General features: G+C 33.3%; 1 long non-coding RNA gene across 1 annotated transcript in view; it reads right to left on the minus strand.

Moving 5' to 3' along the window:
- Positions 1–2,690: 2,690 nt before the first annotated feature.
- Positions 2,691–12,808, minus strand: part of LOC145256308 (uncharacterized) — a 92,661-nt gene continuing 82,543 nt past the window's right edge. The window contains exon 2 of the long non-coding RNA XR_013863971.1: positions 2,691–6,649. This is a non-coding gene — a long non-coding RNA (uncharacterized LOC145256308). The remainder of the gene's footprint in view (positions 6,650–12,808) is intronic.

Genomic DNA, 12,808 nt, shown 5'->3' on the forward strand with positions numbered 1-12,808 from the left:
AATCTATGGTAATACGAGAATCTATGTTTCCTTTAACTACTTTTACCAAAATAGATCTTGGAGCTACGAATGCTGTACTATCTATACAGACTGTGGTAAAGGAGTCCTAGTTATCTGTATTTTTTATAAAGAGGATGTACCTCAAGGAATATATAATTCCCACTCCCCTTATTTTGTCCATTCCATGAGCAATGTTCCTGACAAAGAGGGAAGAATTGCTGTTTTCGGGGTCAGAATCTATTTTATATAACACTTATCCTTGGCAAGTTTTGACTTTGAAATAGTATTGTTTTTTTAGCTCCTTACATCAAGTTGCTTCATACCTTGTCTGGTGCGATTTCCATAAAAAACAACTACAAGTAATACTTTATATGATGCATGATTTTCATGAAATTTCAAACGTAGTGAAGTGGATCATTTTATGATAGACCTTATGAATTCCACAAATATAATTTTTCATCAGTTCATAACTTCAGTCATGCAAGATGTATTTCCATAGAGTTTTCATCACATATGTGAAGGCACAACCCATTTGAATTGTTAAAAAGGGCGTTAAGAGAGCTAGAAACCCACAATTAAAAATTGTTACCTCTTGGATTATAAATACGATTGAAATTACTGTTATAAGACAAAAAAATTTATTGATTTTTCAAAATTTTGCAAAATTCTCATCATTTTGTTTTTTTTTTTTTGATCGATCTGAAGTGTCTGTTTTACATGCTTGTAAGATGGGTTTTAAAAATTGACTTAGCAATTAAATTATTTGGTTAGATTTTGATTTATTTATTTATTTATTATTTTATTCAGTTTTCACCATTTTTTTTTGATCGATCTGAAGTGTCTGTTTTACATGCTTGTAAGATGGGTTTTAAAAATTGACTTAGCAATTAAATTATTTGGTTAGATTTTTATTTATTTATTTATTTATTATTTTATTCAGTTTTCACCATTTTTTTTTGATCGATCTGAAGTGTTTTAAGGAAGTCCCCTTTCTTCTTCATTAACGCATCTAAAATGGCTTCAATATTATGAACTTGATAAGGGACGGATATTCGTGTCTATTTTGCAAATAAACGTATTCGCTTATTCTTATCCAGTTTATTCCACAGAAACATTTTCACTTAGTTGGCAACCTTACTATGGCCACCTTCTGTAAGTACTCGACGTCTTTCTAGAAAGATATCAGGGAAACGAATGCCAACGATAATCACCTGATTCATACGAAATAAATGAACGATGCTCGATCAATAACAATAACAGCAGTAGCAGGGAGATGATGGTGACTCAGTGGTTAAGGATGTGTATCTGTATGTGTATATTAGAATATTACTTATACTAATACTTATGACTTATCGCAATGTATACAAATTACCATTAGCGTATGAAGCGATGCTCTTTGTATAAACAAATTGAGTTTAAGTACTTTGGACAAAGCATTATTAATTCAATGTCCGCATAGTATAACGCCGTATAGCACAACGATTAGAAGCTCCGACTGTCATTTGAGCGATCGGGTTTCGACCCTGGCTTGATGTAGTTGCTTGTCTAGCCGCACTGATGAGCTGTGAAACAGCGAAACAGTACTGTATGTGGATGACTATATATATATATATATATATATATATATATATATATATACAGTATTGTATATGGATGACTATATGTGTGTGTGTGCGCGCGAATAAAATCTCGTTGTATTGCTTGTATTATCAGCAGCAGCAGCGTGATTTTAGAGCGAAATATGAATTTATATTAGCTCATCAGTTTCAAACGATAACAATAATACGAACGACAACACGTGCTTTCAACCGCGCCCTTTCACTTGATTTAAATAGCGTATTTGCTTCGCTACAAATTATTCTAATATAAATCACTTCATAGCAACTGAGACAAGGAACTTTCGCAATACTTTAATAATCACTGGAATTTAGTAATAATCACAAGGAATTTATTTTCTTATTGAATGAAATATAGTTGGAAGCCTTTAAACTATCGAATAGAAAGCCATTTTAAATCGTACTTTAAATTTCTTTACAAATCCTCAGATAATTGAAAGCTTCAAAGTTATTTTTTTTCCACTAATTTATTAATAGAGCTTAAAGCATTGCCTCAAAAATAAGTTATAATTTTTTAACCATACAGATCAATTCCATAAATTGTATCGTAATTATTAAATTTTACTTTCAAAATCTAATTTATAAAACTCACTATGTCTGTCTGTCTGTCTGTGTGTCTCCATATTTTCAAACTCTATCTCTTTCGAAACTAAAAGTGGCAGGGCGGCGCTAAGGGTCTCAAATAATTGGGGTTTTTATGGACCGCTCTTTTATGGGTCTTAAGCCGGTTAAAATAGATTTTAAGGGGTTCAAAATGGGTCAAATTGAAAAAATCTTTAGACATTTTGTACGTTCATCTTAGTTTATTTTTAATCAGTTCATATGCGTGTCACTTTGGTACAGTGGTAACGTCACAAGCTTTGAAAGCTACAGTTTTGCTTTCGGTTTCGATTCTAGCTAATGGCGCTCAAATACCCTTTTTTTTACTTTTAAAATCACGAATCTATAATAATATATACGAAATCTGAACAAATTAAAATAACATATTTAAGCGTATTTTACGACCTGGCAAAGCCCGGCGCCTCCCCGCTAGTCCTATTTAAAAATAATATTTTGATAAAAAGAAAAACAATATTGTATTTTTTTTTTTTTTTTTCAAATAGAAGCCAAACAAAATGAAAGAAAAGACTTCCTGACAACACCAAGTAGATAAACTCTATAAAAATGGTATTGTTCTTGAAACGTCTTTATTATGGATCTTAGAATTAATATTTTCCCCCACACATACGAAAAATAAATAATGAAAACTAGAACAATAACCATTAAAGAAAACCATTTATAAAATAACAGCGGCCAGCTTGCTCAACACTGTACTTTATATATGTAACGGATTTATAGAGAAGTTTGTTATATAATTCGATCACTATCGACCCTTCATTTTTTTTAATAAACGGATATTATAATACATCAAGTTGATTTTTGGAAACAGTTTTAATTTTTTTAGTAATTGTATCCTGCAATGTTTAAATTTGGTATTTTATGTGTATATGTGTTTTTTATAACTTTGTGTTAGCTTAAATATATTTTGCTTAAAAGAAATTTAGAGGTAAGGACATATAAAACGCTTTCAAAAGTTCCAATCGTATGCAAGTCATTAATATTTTTACAAAAAAAAAGCTGTAAGCACTTATTCAAAGTATATCTTATATATATTTTAATAATTCTTTTAATTTATTGAGTTTTAAGTTTAATTAAATTTCGTTATTCAAAAGTCTAGCATTTACATACATTTTTCTAATCTATAAAAAAGTGTTCCTAACCAATGGGTCGTGGCACAATAGTTTTTCACAAGCATCCAACAAATGTATCACAATTTTTTTTTTACATTAAAAGCATACCAATGCAAAAGTATATAGATTGGTATTAACTCTAACCCCCGTTTTGTTAATTTACTTGGATATTAAGTAACTATTGAATCACATACTATCAATTAATCAAGTTTCGTAATCTTTATTTTATTAAAAGAAAATCGAAATGAAAATATATCAATTTTTTTCCAATTGAGCTTACAATATCGATATTAGCTTGTTTTAAACGTCACATGTATATCTGAATTTTGTTTTAATAAAATCTTATATTTTTTTAATGTCCGTTATGCAATATCGCATTGTGCCACTCTTTTACACTTGGTGATATTTATTAATCTAAAACTCTTTTCATTTAAACGATTCTTTTTCTTATGCACGCCTACAAACTTGTTCACATCCTTAAATAGTAGAAACGTCAACCTATGGAATTTGATTAACTTGTTCCTTCTCTCGTAAACATAAATTTATAAAAATAAATGTAAATACATGAATTGAATGAATCCCAATATTTTATATATTATTTAATGACGTTCTTATCTAATCTAACTTTGTGAAATTTTAAACGGAAATGCTTTGAGCTTAGACCGGAAATGAATTTTGATTCAACCAAAAATCATCTGAGATTGAACCAAAACCCAATTGAACCTCAGCCAGAAATGCATTCAACTTTAGTGAAAGCTGAATTTGAGCTTCAATTAAAAATCTTTTGAGATCCAACTAGAAATAATTTGAGATCCAACCAAAAATCGGTTGAACTTCAACCGGATATGCACTGAGCTTCAATCGAAACTGAGTTTAAACTTTAATTCAAAATGCTTTGAGATTCAACCAGATTATATTATTTAATGACATGCATATCTACCAAATGGGTCATAGATTGTTGAGTTTTAGGCGGAAATGAATTAAACTTCAATTTGGGATCTATTGACCTTCAATTTAAAATGAATAGAGATTTTAAGAGAATATTGTTATTTTTTTTTTCTAAAGCGTTTGAACAATAGGGTCATGAGTTTTTCACATCTGCTGAAATTTATTCTAACAATATTTTATTGTTAGAACAGTACGTGGAAAGCAATATAATATGCTTAAAACTAATAAGCTTCGTCTGTTCGCTATCACTTCGCAACTTAAATCCTTAAAATCATGTGAAAAAAGTTAAAACTCCGTCTCTTTCTGTCTCCCTCTCCCGATAAAAAAGAATACAAAACTATCTCTCTTTGTTCGTTCTTTTGCTGCTGCTGCCGCTGCTACCACTACTACTACTGCTACCACTACTACTACTACTACTACTACTGCTACCACTACTACTACTACTAACAAAAACAACGACAATAATAAGTGAATATGTTTGTGTCTATATTAAAAATGAAAAGTCATTTTCTTGGGTTTTATTGTCATTATTATCAAATATATTTAAAATCAATTAAGTTTTTCCTTCTTCACACATGAAATTTTAATTTGCTTGGTGATTATACTTCCCTTTCTTCTTCTTCTTCTTCTTCCTTCTCTTCTTCTTCTTATTATTATTATCAGTTATTATTAAGATGATGCCTCTCCTCAATTGTTCATAAAATTAAATTTGCACACATGATTATTTCTTTGTTTACTTTTAATTATTATCAGTTATTATTAAGATATAATCCGCCCTTCTTTGCCCATAATATTTTAATTTGCATACGTAATTATTCTATTCTTTCTTTCTTTCTTTATTATTATTATTATTATTATTATTATTATTATTATTATTATTATTATTATTATTATTATTAAGATGAATGCTCCCTCGTTTTTTTTTTGTTTTTTTTTTTTTTGCTAATGAAAAAATAAATTTACTTGCATAATTATTGAAGCGCACAGGACACATGTACGTTTTCTTTTATTATATAGTAGTGATGGGAAAATTCCAATATTATTCCCGATTCCGCTACAATTACCGATTCTGTTCTAAATTCCCGAATCCGATATAAGTATCGATTCCGATTCTGATTCTTTGTAAAGCCTTAAATAGTTTACTTTGGAATTGTTATATTTTTTACGATTACATGCTAAATGTACAGATATTTTTTCAAATGTAAAAATAACTTTTTGGTGGAATGATCTATCAATTTTAGTTTTACTGGTAGTTTAAAATAAATAAATATTAATTATTTTATCATTACTATAAGCAGTAGAAGGTTTTGCTGTAAACAAAATCAAATTAAAAATGCTAATTAAAAGGATCGTTTTTGGCATCGGAAAGTAGGCACAAATTTTTCCGATTCCGATACCCCCCAAATGTTTCGATTTTTCTGATTCCCGATTCCGATTCCGATTGATCGTCCCAACACTATTACATTGATTAATGTTAAGTAATGGATTGATTAGTTTTATGTACTTTTATTGACTAAATTTTTTTAACACGGATTAATTAACAATACTAAACAAAGTAATGTATCCGTGGTCTTAACGACTGTCCTAATCAATTTACGTTTATAATGACTCTTTAGGACTACATATGTATTCACAGATGTCTGTTCAGTGGCATATAGGTGAAACAATCCTGTGTGTGTCGTTAATTACAGCTTCATATTTGAATTTATCATTTTCTCGATATATAATTACTAACGTTATAGTTTTACTTATTAATGAACGACAAGACACTCATTATTTTACCAATTAAAGAAAAATTCAAGGAACAAATGAAAGTCAAGGTAAAATAGAAGTGACTGACAGATAACATTTGACCGGAAGAATAACATCCGTATAAATACATGAACAAATAGATATGTTCACTTAATAAACAATACCGAACCAGAAACCATGCTGGTAATGTTCTGAAGGTGTGTGGCTAGATTGGGGGTGTAGAAAACATCACGGAATTGGTGTGGTAGGATGCATGGGTTTCTAAAATGTTATATCAAGTGACTATATTTTGGATTGAGAGGATACGGCTGATGAATTCGAGAGATCAATCTCTGTCAATTTTTGTTCTACATTCTAACTCTGAACTTCTTGTACTGGTTGTACTTATTCGTGAACAATAAAGACTTCATATTTATATGCATAAATATCGGCTGTACTTCTTTTAAACGCAGCAGCAATATGATGCACGTGTGAAAGGAATCCAATGAAACATTAAAGTAATCTTCTGGAGATTTAGTGAATTCTGCAAAAGTCTGGAAAAGTTTGAAAATTTGGGCTGACAACCTTGCCAGAAATATACGAACGTAGAGAGAAGAACAGGATCTGCAAAGAACAAAGAGAGAAATAGCATTAAATTAAAAAACAAAACAAAATAAAATAAATAAAAAGCAATACATTTTAAAAAGCTGAAAACGTTCCGAAAGAAAAAAAAATTCAATCAGATTCTGCTACAGTCCTAACCAGGTTTCTTGTTGAAACTGGAATTTTTTCTAGTAGTGGAAAAAGACCATGTAGTCCAGTGTCCGACTATCGAAGTTTTTCTTTTGTTTTTACTTGGGGGAGGTACCGCTTATCAAAGCCCGGAGACCACTCGAGGATAAATATTAAATATTATAAGCTACATTATAGACTGAGATTAACTCCGCTATGAGCCTAATAAATAAACTTTTATACTGTACACACACATACACATACATACACACATACACACATACACGTACATACACACACAGTGTAGTAAATAATGGTCAGTCAACGATTCCCCCACTATCAAACAATCATGAGGTTGTTTGCACGGCAAACGAGAAGGCTAACCTGCTTGCCAGTCGGACTGCCTCAAACTCCACATTGGACCCGACACACTACTCCCTCTCCGACTTTCCTTTGCTGACAGACGCCACACTAGATGATTTGAAAACCACCCCTTCTCAGGTACATGGTATCATAAAATACCTAGACACCTCAAAAGCACGTGGTCCCGATCTCATCCCGGCTTTGCTCTTAAAAAATGCTCCGCTGAAGTTGCTTCAGTTCTCTCCAAACTTTACCACAAATACTTCAACGAATCTTGCTTCCCTGGCTGCTGGAAAACCGCTTCTGTGGTACCAGTTTCCAAGAATTCTAGCGAAAGAACTGACCCCTTAAATTATCGCCCCATTAGCCTTCTCCCGCTTTTCGCCAAAATATTTGAGTCCTTAATTAATCAAACTCTAGTCCATCACCTTACAGCTGCTAAACTCCTGACCGACAATCAATATGGATTTAGGCAAGCCCGTTCCACAGCAGACATCCTAACTGTAATCTCTGAACGTATATACCGTTTACTGGACAAAACAAGGGAAGGTAGAGCGATAGCCCTCGATATATCTAAGGCTTTTGACAGGGTATGGCATTATGGTATTCTAAGGAAAATTATATCATATGGTATCACTGAAAGAATATATAATGTAATTAAATCCTTCTTAATAAGAGAAAAATTCAGGTTGTCCTCGACGGTCGTACATCTAAACAATATGATATAAATGCGGGAGTACCCAGGGGTCTTGGGCCTTTATTATTCTTGAGATTTATAAATGACCTCCCTGATAAAATTGTCTCTGTGATGGGTATATTTGCTGATGACACCACTTTCTATAGCAGGCACGAGGGGAAAACAAATGAACACATATCAAAGGAAATGGCAGAAACACTAGAGGAGGATCTCCAATCTGTAGTGGAATGGGGACAAAAATAGATGGTCACATTCAATTTTGCCAAGACTAAGCTTGTTTCCTTCAATAATTACAAGAAACCCTCTCTACCACTAATAGCAAAGTAATTCTTAAAACTCCTGGGCCTAACGTTTATAGGGAACATTAACTAGAATAGGTATATTGAGAGCATTACCAATTTTGCTGCGAAGAAGGTCGGCTCTCTCTACCGTGCTAGAAAACTGCTTAGCCTGAAAGTATCCTGTACCTGTATAAGGCTACCATTCGCCCATGTTGGGCTGGTGCATCTGCTGCTTGTCTCTTACTTCTTGACATGGTTCAAAAGAGAGTCGCCAACCCGATAGGTCCTAAACTGTCATCTAGGCTTCAGCCTCGGTCCCATCGACGAAATGCTGCATCCCTCTGCCTGTTCTAAAAGTACATTAATGGAGAATGTTCTGACGAGCTACAATCACCTGTACCCCCTCGACGTGAACACCCCCGACAAACCCGACAAGCAGCTAAATTCCACCCTTTCACAGTAGAGATCCCTAGATGTAAGAAAGCATTCTACTCCAACAGTTTCTTCACCAGAACTGCTAGACTTTGGAACTCCTTTTCGGGATTCTGCTTTCCCAACTGTACTGACATGCAGAAGTTTAAGTGCAATTGAAAACAAACAACTTGCTACTCATCTTCCTTCATAATATCCCTGCAACTTATGTCCCCGATAGTAGCCCCCTACTTCAAAGATGCACTGTGCCTTGTTTGGGGTGAAAATTGAATAAAAACATACACAGATACACACATATACACACTCACGCACACATACACACATACACACACATAATACATACACACACATACACGCACACTCACATACATACATACACAAATTAATTGGATAAATTTTAAAACATATAAATTATATTTAAAATAAGTTTTGAAATCTACCCCATTAATATATAAAAGCTCTGATTGATATAACATACTATCATTGAGCTTATTTTCAATTGCAAATATTTTGAAGCATAGTCCGAGTATTTAATAATATGCATTCTGTACTAAAATATATATCATGATTTAGTGGGAAAAAGTACACAATTTACTTATCACAATTATGCAGAGAATACTTATTTTTTTAATAATCACAATTAATACGTTTGACTTACGATTTACAGTTTCCTTTGATGTTAATGACTGTACTATGAGGACATGTTTGCCACAAGGCTAAAAATTTATAGCTGTTACGTTACGCATGGATATTCGTTAATGCCGTCGTTTGAACTTCACTCGGGAAATTTCATTTTTTATAAAATTTTCACACTTTTGCACCGATTTTCCCGACTAGAACCCATATGTAAAATTTCGCAGTGGTTAGACTACCCTATATATCAAGTCTGTAGACCAAAAACTGAAGGAGGAGTTTGGTAGGCAAATTTTTTAAAACATATATATATATATATATATATATATATATATATATATATATATATATGTTATGGAGAGGCAAGGTGCGAATAAACCCGGGAATTGGAGGACCTGGTCCTATGACGCAACTCGTTTTATGGGTCAGGCCGTTGTATGGAGCAAGGTTCGAATGAACTTAAATCCTGGCCGACAAAAATGAAACCCGGGAATGGGATGACCTGGAGATGACGTAATTCGGTCGCAGGTAAGACCAAAAGCTAACGCCGTGCTTGTCAAAATATGGGTCACTGACGTCAATTGGTTTATGGGTTACCAGGTAGAAAGTCCATAAAAGTGAGATGGTAAACAAAAACAAGACAGAGACGCGGATACGGGGAACGAGAGACAGAAGACGAGGAACTGCCTGTCACGTTGGCAACCTACACCTCTCCCACCACCACCTCCACCACCTCCACCCCCGTATTGTGTATATATGAATGTTTGTTAAATAAACCAAGTATGTTTATAACAAAGTGTCTCGTTATTCATTGATAAATGAACAGCGGCCATTTTAATCTAGACGATTTACAACAAACATATTTTAAAGAAAAATTATTTAATTAAATATATTTATTTTTTTCAAGTCGGTTTCTATTTAACCCATAGTTGGGACCCTAAAAGGTACTACCACTCCGGGTCAGAGTGGACCTGGGAGCAATGCAATTAAAGGGTGGCTCCACACTCTCCAAAGCCCGCAAGCTAAGACCTCACCACTGGATATAGTCTAAAGTCATATCCAGGACCTCTTATATCCGGGTTACACTATATATATATATATATATATATATATATATATATATATATATATATATATATATATATATATATATATATATATATATATATAGTGTAAAGAAACTTTGAGGTCTTGGATATGACCTTAAACTATATCCAGTGGTGAGGCCCCAGCTTGCGAGCTTTGGGGAGTGTGGAGCCACCCTTTAATTGCCATTGCTCCCAGGTCCACTCTGACCCGGAGTGGTAGTACCTGTTAGGGTCCCAACTATGGGTTGAATAGAAACTTACTTGAAAACAACAAATGTATTCTATTAAAAAAAATTCTCTTCCAAATCTTTGGATTCGGCATTAAATAACCTCAAAAGGGTTGATATGCCGTAAAACAAAAACAACCAACTAAAGAAGCTTTGAGCAAAAAATATGTAAAAATAAAAAAATAAAGAATGCAATTTTAATTCCCAGAAGAAAAAAAAAATAACCTATCGCAGACTTAACACTTGCATAATCAGATTCTAAAATGTCTACGATTACAAAAGAGAAGTCTAACTATATACGGTAAAAAGAAAAAATATATGAACTTAACTAAAATTATTAAATAGAAATAGACCTAGCACATGCGTAAGCCGACTTCTAAAAAGTTTACAATTATAGAAGAGAATTCAAGTATATAAGGATATAAAAAAAAGAAAGACCTTAACTAGAATTTGCTAAATAGAAAAAGGGGACCATGTATGTATTTATAGAAAAAAGAGAGCGTGCTTTGCTGTATTACCGTTCTTATGACAAGAAAGCAGAAAAGCAATAACTTTTACCCATCTATCTGCGTGTTAAACTTCCTAAGACGCTAGATTCATAAACTTAATCTATGTCAATTCTTTTTAGCCTATTTATTTCTAGGATATGATAATTACAGCAATTTCCAGCTTTGCAGGGTTTTTTTTTTCCAAATATTTTTTAATGAAAGCTAAGTGTCAAAATTAGTATAGGCATTAAGATTTACTATCGTGAAACCTAAGCACACGGAGAGGTCAGACCTACACCAACGCTTAATCCTAACAAGTCCTCACTACCTGGCGAGCTCTCTTTGTACATTTTCAGGTATCTGAATGCTTAGCGGATATGAACGAAAACGGACGTTCTTAAGATGCGTCTATTTAGTCTGCGCGTTTAATGATGAAAATACTTTTTCAAATTGAAACATAACATGTCAACAAACGGCCCGACCGACAGAGCCACGTATAAGGACGCCTAAACGCATGTACATTTTAAATTGATCTTCATGCAAAATAAGGACTATGCTATCGTCGGGATTTTCCGGGCAGTTTTCGTAAAACGCTGAAAGGTGCCAAAACGTCAAACCAATGAAATCGCAGCAATTAAGATCATTTTAGAAGACATTTATTTGCTATTATTATTGGTTTATCTAATTTATAAAACTCACCATGCCTGTCTGCCTGTCTGTCTCCATATTTTCAAACTCTATTTCCTCTAAAAGTCGCAGACAGTGCGAGGAGCTTCAAATGATTGGATTTTTATGAGTCGTTCTTTTATGAGTCTTTAACCGGTTAAAATAATTTTTAATGGGGCAAAATTGAAAAAATCGTTATACATTTTGTACATTCATCTTAGTTTATTTTTAATCAGTTCGTATGCGCGTCACGTCACCAGCTTTCAGAGCTACAGTTTTGCTTTTGGTTTCGATTCCAACTGGTGGCACCCAAATATTTTTTTTTTTAAACTTTGGAAATCTCGATTCTATAATAGTACATACGATATCTGGATAAATTAAATTATCATATTTAAGCGTACTTTACGACCGCACAATAAAACTAAATATTTATCTTGATTTGAACAAAAAAATTTAAAGGAAAAAATCAACATAAATAAAAATGTAGATGTCTGTATTACTGTCTGCCTGTGTGTAAATATTTAACCGATAAACTTTTAAACTGCTGGTCGGCTGTTTTTTGACACATGACACTAAAGTTAACAGGGAATAGAAATCATACACCAAAGATGGTTTATAACGAGTAAAATCATTGACTGGATGAATAAGGCGTACAGACATATATCGGCACAGAAGAGACGTAGCGAGCCTGTCGTTGTTCTATCGTTATTTCCATGGCAAGTGCTCGTTTGAGCTCCATTCTTTGGTCCCCCCTCGCCAATCTTTTTCAAAAAACAGCCGACTAGCTGAAACCACCGTCAATAATTTTCCCCACTCCCCATCTGTGCCTAAATCAAAACGTAGGTTCCATGAACAAAGCTTCTTTCTTAGAACTGCACGCCTGTGGAACTCTGTTCCGTTTGCCTGTTTCAACCTAGATGTCTTCAAGTCCAACACAAACAAATTCCTGATGAACCCCCCCCTAAGTAATGACACCTTACCAATTCTCCAATACTATTGCTACACTATCCCTTTGATTACTGTACACACAGTAACCCTTATCCCCGAGTGGCCATTGGGCCTTGATATTGATTGGGCCTCCATGAAAAAAAAAATTATTTTACCTTGGCGACATATTCTTACTTCTTTCTGAACATGCCCAAATCGAATTCATAGCTTCGAGTCGTATAATATTAA

This window comes from Euprymna scolopes, chromosome 32 (assembly GCF_053919585.1).
Source record: "Euprymna scolopes isolate OS-2025 chromosome 32, ASM5391958v1, whole genome shotgun sequence".
Lineage (NCBI taxonomy): Eukaryota > Metazoa > Mollusca > Cephalopoda > Sepiida > Sepiolidae > Euprymna > Euprymna scolopes.